Source organism: Notamacropus eugenii, chromosome 3 (assembly GCF_028372415.1).
Source record: "Notamacropus eugenii isolate mMacEug1 chromosome 3, mMacEug1.pri_v2, whole genome shotgun sequence".
NCBI lineage: Eukaryota > Metazoa > Chordata > Mammalia > Diprotodontia > Macropodidae > Notamacropus > Notamacropus eugenii.
In genome coordinates, this window is record NC_092874.1 from 182,750,038 (window position 1) to 182,759,299 (window position 9,262).

A 9,262-nucleotide genomic window follows, 5' to 3' on the forward strand; every position below is an offset into this window, starting at 1 on the left:
CTTCTTCTTTTCTTCTCCTTCTCCTTCTCCTTCTCCTTCTCCTTCTCCTTCTTCTTCTTCTTCTTCTTCTTCTTCTTCTTCTTTTCTTCTCCTTCTCCTTCTCCTTCTTCTTCTTCTTCTTCTTCTTCTTCTTCTTCTTCTTCTTCTTCTTCTTTTTCTTCTTCTCATTCTCCTCCTCCTCCTCCTCCTCCTCCTCCTCCTCCTCCTCCTCCTCCTCTTCCTCCTCCTCCTTCTTTTTGGCTTATTGATCAATAAATATTTATTAAACTCCTGTTGTATGCTAGGCAATGTTCTAATAAACCTTGGGAATACTAAAAGAGGCAAAAGAGCATTCCAGGTCTCAGCAAGCCTGCAATAAAAATAGGGGAGACCACATGCAAACAAATACATACAAGTAGGATGAATAAGAAATGATTAATAGAAGGAAGGCATCAGAATTAAGAAGGGTTGTGGAGGGCTTCAAGTAAAAGATGGGATTTTTGTTGGGGACCTAAAGGAAGCTAGGGAAGCCAGTAGACAGAATGGAGAAGGGAGAGTATGTAGGTTCATCATGATTCTCAAGTTTGCCAATGAGTTCTTGAGTACTCATCAATGAATGAATCTAGGGTAGCAGGCCTGCATCATGTACCATACAGGTCATCCAACTTGCAGAAGGCACTTTCAGTCCAAATACAGAAAAAAATGCCTCACTGTTCCTACCAGGAGCAAGTCTCTCAAAAGGTTCAATTCGCTCACATTAAGAAAAGCAATACCAGGAATGTTTCCAAAGGCTTTGACAAATACCCTTGTCTTTATTATAGATGATGCAAGGTCCCCTACAGTGAATTGTATGACAGTCCCTCATATCCTTACCAACTCACATTCACTGAAAAGCATAGACCTTTTTGATGTCATTTCATGCCTTCAGTTTCTTAAGCAGCAAAACTACTTCCTTGGTCTTCATAGACTCTCAACTTAATTTTCAATCACTAGATGAAGTTGTGGGAGTTCTTCAATTTGATGACCTCTTGCCATGACCAGTGCTGTCAGGGCAGAGGCTGCCAGTGCAGAGCAGATGGCATAATGTTTTTGTGTTGTGTTCATTCTATGATGCCACCAGTGCCAAGTCTTGGTGGGAAAATACATGTGACCTCCTGAGCACATATTTACAAAAGCATCCTGGCCAGAGCAATGAGTCCCTCTACTCCAAACACAAGGGATTAAAGCAATAGCTCTGCCAAATCCCAAAGATTCTGCACTGGTCTGATGACCTCCTAATTCAATGACAGCATAAGGTTGCCAGTTATTGATGTGAAAAAATCTGTATTACCTTGACAAACCAGAACCTTCAGACAAAGTAACATTTTTGCCAGATAATTCTCTTTTTGGAGTACACAGATATCAAGGGACATACACAAGCTATGATTGGCACTGGAAAATAAGAACCATTCCAACTCTCTTTTCCAATGAGAAGAGTATTTCTATCCACCCAACTTCCCATCCATCATTATACTTCTATCTTTTGTCAAGAAACCCCCTCCAACCTTCCTCTTCTTCCTCAGACATTTGCCTTGTTGTACTCCTCTTAGCGAAGGACTCCTCCCCTTCCACCAAATACCATTCTGATATCTTGTCACAATATGAAAATGACCCATAGTCCTTGAGGGCTTTGCCACTGGATCACAGTCTCTGTTGGCTCTCCCCACACTGGAAAGGCTTCAGTGGTGATACTAGCCAGGGACAAAGTCAGCTTTCTGGGACCAGCTTAGCTAAGTGTGAGGAGAGTCATCTCAATAGGCTGGCTATTTGGTGATGAATTCTTTGGCTGTGGAAAGCAAATACAAAACGACCCTTATTTCTATGGTGCCCCTTTTTCCTTCTATAGAGACCATACCATGGTGGTGAAAAGAAAGTTAAAGAAGAAAAGAAAGAAAGAGATGTCAATAAAACATTTTTAAAATACTCAAGAAAAAGGGCAAAAAGATTCAGAGAGGGTAACAGACAAACAAAGCAGTGCTGGGACCATTGTGTCAGAGATTTGTGGTTTCATATACCCTTTCCTCATCTTTGTATGGCACTATGTTTTTTGTTATATTCATAATAAAAAAAGAAATAAAGGCAGAAGCTGCTAAGAATTATAGAAGTTTTAGACTGTCTTTAAACCTTAACCATCAGTGGGGGCGGAGCCAAGATGGCGGAGTAGAAAGACGCACATACACATAGCTCTGAACCCACAACCCATAGAATGGCTACAGGGAAGTAACTCACGGCGAATTCCGCACCCAGAGGCCACGGAACATTGGAGCGAGGGAGATTTCTGTTCCAGAGAGACCTGCAAACCTCTCGCGGGGGGGTCCTTCGCGCTGCGGACTGGGCGCCGGGACTGGGCGCCTGGACTGGGAGCTGAGTGCAGCCCTGCCGCGGCCGCGGCACCGAGAGGAAAAGATCCGAGCAGGCTTCACAGACAGGATCTCCAGCGGCCACGCGGGTCCCTCCACCCACAGAGGGATCTGCAAACCTCTCGCAAAAGGTCTGTCGCGCTGCAGACACAAAGCCCAGCCCAGACCTGCTGCGGCCACGGCTGCGGCACCGAGAGAAACAGATCCGAGCAGGCTTCAGGGACGGGATCTCCAGCGGCCGCACAAGTCCCTCCACCCACAGGTGACAGGGGTGGGTGAGAGAGTCTCTTTGGCAGGTCGAGAGGGGAGTGGCGTGCCCCCATAATTCAGGCCCCCCCCCGGAGGTAGAAGCTGAGAGGCGGCTGCAGACAGGGGCTCCCCAAGTGGGCGGGAGCCTGAATCCATTGCGGAAGGTCTGTGCATAAACCCCCTGAGGGAACTGAGCTTGAGAGGTGGCCCTGCCCCGATCTCAGCACCGGAACATAATCTCATACTGAATAGCAGCCCTGCCCCCGCCAAAAGCCCTGAGGCTGGAAGCAGCATTTGAATCTCAGACCACAAACACAGGCTGGGAGGATCAGGAGGTGAGGTGGGTGTGAGGAAAATATTCAGAGGTCAAGTCACTGGCTGGGAAAATGCCCAGAAAAGGGAAAAGAAATAAGACTATAGAAGGTTACTTTCTTGGCGAACAGGCATTTCCTCCCTTCCTTTCTGATGAGGAAGAACAATGCTTACCATCAGGCAAAGACACAGAAATCAAGGCTTCTGTGTCCCAGCCCACCCAATGGGCTCAGGCCATGGAAGAGCTCAAAAAGAATTTTGAAAATCAAGTTAGAGAGGTGGAGGAAAAGCTGGGAAGAGAAATGAGAGACATGAAGTCAAAGCATGAACAGCAGATCAGCTCCCTGCTAAGGGAGACCCAAAAAAATGTTGAAGAAATTAACACCTTGAAAACTAGCCTAACTCAATTGGCAAAAGAGGTTCAAAAAGCCAATGAGGAGAAGAATGCTTTCAAAAGCAGAATTAGCCAAATGGAAAAGGAGATTCAAAAGCTCACTGAAGAAAATAGTTCTTTCAAAACTAGAATGGCACAGATGGAGGCTAATGACTTTATGCAAAACCAAGAAATCACAGAACAAAGAGAGAAGAATGGAAAAATGGAAGATAATGTGAAATATCTCATTGGAAAAACAACAGACCTGGAAAATAGATCCAGGAGAGACAATTTAAAAATTATGGGACTACCTGAAAGCCATGATCAAAAGAAGAGCCTAGGCATCATCTTTCATGAAATTATCAAGGAAAACTGCCCTGAGATTCTAGAACCAGAGGGCAAAATAAATATTCAAGGAATCCACAGAACACCGCCTGAAAGAGATCCAAAAAGAGAAACTCCTAGGAACATTGTGGCCAAATTCCAGAGTTCCCAGGTCAAGGAGAAAATACTGCAGGCAGCTAGAAAGAAACAATTCAAGTATTGTGGAAATACAATCAGGATAACACAAGATCTAGCAGCCTCTACATTAAGGGATCGAAGGGCATGGAACAGTATATTCCAGAAGTCAAAGGAACTAGGACTAAAACCAAGAATCACCTACCCAGCAAAACTGACTATAATACTTCAGGGGAAAAAATGGTCTTTCAATGAAATAGAGGATTTTCAAGTATTCTTGATGAAAAGACCAGAGCTGAAAAGAAAATTTGACTTACAAACACAAGAATGAAGAGAACCATGAAAAGGTGAACAGCAAAGTGAAGTCATAAGGGACTTACTAAAGCTGAACTGTTTACATTCCTACATGGAAAGACAATATTTGTAACTCTTGAAACATTTCAGTATCTGGGTACTGGGTGGGATTACACATGCACACACGCTCACATACATAGAGACAGAGTGCACAGAGTGAATTGAATAGGATGGGATCATATCTTTAAAACAAAATGAAATCAAGCAGTGAAAGAGAAATATATTGGGAAGAGAAAGGGAGAAATTGAATGGGGCAAATTATCTCTCATAAAAGAGGCAAGCAAAAGACTCATTAGTGGAGGGATAAAGAGGGGAGGTGAGAGAAAAACATGAAGTCTACTCTCATCACATTCCACTAAAGAAAAGAATAAAGTGCACACTCATTTTGGTAAGAAAACCTATCTCACAATACAGGAAAGTGGGGGATAAGGGGACAAGCAGGGTGGGGGGAATGATAGAAGGGAGGGCATGAGGAGGAGAGTGCAATTCGAGGTCGACACTCATGGGGAGGGATAGGATCAAAAGAGAATAGAAGTAATGGGGGACAGGATAGGATGGAGGGAAATATAGTTAGTCCTATACAACACAACTATTATGGAAGTCATTTGCAAAACTACACAGATATGGCCTATATTGAATTGCTTGCCTTCCAAAGGGAAGGGGTGGGGAGGGAGGGAGGAAGAGAAGTTGGAACTCAAAGTGTTAGGATCAACTGTCGAGTAATGTTCTTGCCACTAGGAAATAAGAAAAACAGGTAAAGGGGTATAGAAAGCTATCTGCCCCTACAGGACAAAAGAGAAGATGGAGACAAGGGCAGAGAGGGATGATAGAAGAGAGAGCAGATTGGTCATAGGGGCAATTAGAATGCTTGGTGTTTGGGGGGGGAGGGGATAAAAGGGGAGAAAATTTGTAACCCAAAATTTTGTGAAAATGAATGTTAAAAGTTAAATAAATAAATTTAATAATTAAAAAAAAAAAAAAAAAAACCTTAACCGTCAGTACTGTAGTGAAGATCTTTGTCCAATGACTGATGCATGAATATACTACTGGAGGAACTCAATTATATTAATTGACATTTTTGCTACAAATGTTCTCTAAGACAGAAGTTGTAGCTAAAGCGGAAGATGTAGCTAAAGATTCTCCATGGAGAAACAAATAAAGGAGTTAGCATGGTTCAAAAATCTAAAGTTGGGACTTTAGAGGCCATTTAATCTCATGCTCATATTTTGCAAATGGTGGAACTGAGGCCCACAGGAGTTAAGTGACTTACTTTTGTCCTCAAATCTTTAGATTTGGGCTATGATGTTCCTGAGAGTTTTTGCTTTGGCTTTTCTTTTAGGAGCTAACTGGTGTATTCTTTGCATTTCTACTTTCCCCTCTGGTTCTAAGAGTTCTGGGCAGTTTTCTTTTTCTGATCATGGCATTCAGACAATCCTATGATTCTTAAATATTTTTTTCTATTTTCCAAGTCAGTTGTTTGTACTATGAGATACCTTACATGTTCTTCTGTGTTACTCAGCTTCTTAACTTTGTTTTACTACTTCTTGTTGCCACGTAGAGTTATCAACTGATTTGTTTCCTTTGCATTTTCAAGGAATTTGTTGCTTAGGCAAAGGTTTTATATTTTTTGTGCCAAGCTTTTAAATTTCCTTTCTCATTCTTTTTTCCATAGATCTCATTTCTTTTCCATTTTCCCTCAAACTCTCTCATTCCATTAAAAAAAACATTTTAAACTCTTTTTTAAAACTCTTGATGCATGTTTGCCTAGCTGAGTTTTTTGCCTAAGCTATTCTCCAAGGCATTGACTGTAGATGTTTTAGTAATTCTCCTGTTCTGCATTTGTGTCTTGAACATCCTTGCCATCATAACCACTCATTCTGGTGGGGTTATTCACTTGTCTGCCCATTCTTCCAGCCTACTTCTAGACTTCAGACTTGATATTGGAGCTGGACTCTGTGAAACCTCTGGATGGGAAGTCTGGGCTAGTCTACTTTTTTGGAGTATTAATCCTGTTATTCAGGATTTCATCAATAGATTAGGGAACCGCAAGCTTTTAGTGCTCCCGTACTGGTATAATCTAAGTCAAAGTTTGACTGCTGCCCCCCTGGTCTAAATTCTTATTCCTGACCTAGGTTTGGGTCTGAGTAAAAGCAGAATGCTGCTAGACTCAGAAGCCAGCTGGGAAAACTCTGTTGGTTTAGGATGATAGGACTGTAGGCTCCCCTTCAGTCTAGAGACTCTCTGATAGGTGCCTGGAGTCTGAGCCAATCTGATGCTTCCTTTCTCCATGCACTGCCCAGATGGAACTCTACCTTCTCTGAGGTCACCACCACCCCCAGGTGAAAGTCTGCCCTGGATACATGACACAGAAGTAGATAGTGGATAATAAAGCTGCCAATTTACACCTATTTCTGTTGCAGTGCACCAGTAAGGGTCTGAGGGTGCCGAGTTGTGGTCACTTCCCCTTGGGGGGACTTCCTTTTGTGCTGGTTTACAGCCCCTCCCTGGACTCTCTAACAGTCTATGAGTTCTTGGCCTGACCCCAGTCCCCAGTGCCCACAGACCTTCCTGACTGTCTTCTTATTCTGTCTGACATGGGCTAGACAAAGGACTTACTATGACTTTTTTCTGTATTTCTCCATCAGGATATGGTCTGGTAAATTTTCTAGGTCTGTTTGGAGGAGTTTTGTGGATGGGAGCTCACCACATTGCTTCCTAATATTCCACCCCAGATCATAACTTAGTCAAACATATTTATATAGGGAGATTGAAAATATATTTAAAGTATTGCAAACAGAACATATATTCTGGAAGAGTGCCCCCAAGAATAGAATAAGGGGAAATTAAAGAAATTTGTCTTAGAGGAATGGTGAAGATAGCCTATAGGCTAGACAGAAATCATAAAAGTTAAAATAATATTGCCAGATATTCTGTGTATGAGATTCACTTGCACTTGAGCGATTGCTTTCAATTAAATGAATAATATCTCTCATTTAAACTTAGATAATGTTTCTGATAACTACATGTGACAACTACTTCTATCCCCTCTGACCAGTATAATGGATCTAATTGTAACTAGTGATGCTGGTATCCAGGGAAAGTAGGCTAAATGTGCCTTTATATTAACTTTCTAATTGATACGACTGTTGATAGGATTAAATAAGAAAATGGCCACTTGGTAGATTCCTAATTTATTTAATTAATCTTGCTAATTAGATTCTATGCTACTGAAGCAAGTACTGTCAAAACATAAACATAACTTCTTAATTGCATGAACTTTTATTTTATTTTACTTTATTTGGTCCACTTGGCAGAGTAGTTAGAGGACTGAACTTGTAGTCAGAAGACCTGGGTTCAAGTCTTGTCTCTGACACATACTGACTAATATGACCTGGGAAAGTGACTTAATCTCTCAGTACCCCAATTAACTCTAAAATTTTGTTATAAAATGAGTTGTTGAGCTGCATGGCAAAAAGAATTTTTTTAGTTTTATTTCTTATCATGAACTTTATTGCCAACAAACACAAACATTTTATATGTGAATGTAGAGGCTTTGGGAGAGCTTTACAGGATCTTAGACAATTTAGAGGATTTCCTAGGATGACAGAGAGTTCGTGCACTATTCAGAGATATTCAGGAGAGCTCAGTCTGTTTTGGTTTTCTAATGACTTTAAAGAAGGAAATTTTGCCCAAATATTTGGAAACCAGTAGGGATTTTGTAAGGCTCAAATGACATAATGGATATATAGAACTTTGTAAACCTTAAAGCACTATATACTTGTTATCATTACCATTATTAGTATTGTTAGCCTATAGTCACCAGACCTCCAGTGCAGTGATGACTCTTGACCTTCTACTATACTCCTACTCACTCAAGTAATGTTTATAGAACAATACAGGGGTATTCTTATAAATGTTTAATCAGTCTATCTAAAAAAAAAAGATGCATACATACACACTTTTAAATTTAATCTGCATTATTACTACTTAAGTCTAGATAATCAACAAAACAATAAATCAAACACTAATAATAGAAATTGCCAATTTTTGAGGTACAAATTTGCCCACTGAAAATTTAACAATGGGCTTTTGCAAGCTAGTTACAGCTGATTCCCCAATGCTTCTGTGTATCAGGTAAAGGAGGCTGAGAGGTAAAATGAAGGCACAAGTAAATGAGCACAAAAACTGAAGAGGGAAAGGAAACAAGATAGATTTATTGTGGGAATAGATGGATATTGAGACTAGACCAAAATAGCTGTTCTTGCAATTGGTGAAAGTGAAATTAAATTTATAGATTTTTACCTCCCTTTGTTCTTCTCATTAGCTGCTATCCACCTCACACTTCCATATGTAGCTTGGGAAATATTCACCCCAACTTTAAGTCACTATTCCTTTCTCCAATAATATCCCTTCAAACCAGCTGGAAGAAAGGCATAGGAAGAAAGAAAGAAGTGACGTTGGCAGTAAAACCCAACATAACTCACTCTGTGTGTGTTTGTGTGTATATAAATACACACATAGTACATCTGTATGTATGTATATATGCACATGTATGCACCCACATACATATATACAAATATATACTTATATATTATATGTACGTATATACACATGTATTTTCTTTGAATGTCTAGCTTCATTTCTCTACTAGTTAGCATAGCTAATGAATTACATAGCAATTAACAATGATTTTATCTGAGACAGAAAATTCAAGAAGGAAAATTAGACCAATAGAAAGAGATTTACTTTGTGTTACTCTGGGTTGAAGTTTGAGCTGATTTACAAGAGAGTTTCTATAACATTAGTAATTGACTGGACATATTTCCAAACATGAGAGTAGTTATTGTCAAGTTATGATGGAGAAAAGTTCTCTGAGTCATGAAAACTTGAATTCAAGTCCTACCTTTAGGATCTGTGGGGCCCAGCCAACTCACTTAACTTCTCAAGGGTCTAGGACATTCAGACTACATGTTGCAGGGAAGATATACGTATTCACTGGGAGAGAATTTCTTGATCTGGACATTCCTTATTTCAATGAAACCCATATCACTTTTACAGTCCATAGCTATTATCTTTGAAGGCTATGTAAGAATTAATAGGGAGACAAGCCAATGTTAGAGAGGAATGGAGGTTAACA

At 40.5% G+C, this 9,262-nt stretch overlaps 1 pseudogene; it reads right to left on the minus strand.

Moving 5' to 3' along the window:
- Window positions 1–620: 620 nt before the first annotated feature.
- Window positions 621–1,480, minus strand: LOC140531928 (large ribosomal subunit protein uL4-like; annotated as a pseudogene).
- Between the last annotated feature and the right edge of the window lie 7,782 nt (window positions 1,481–9,262).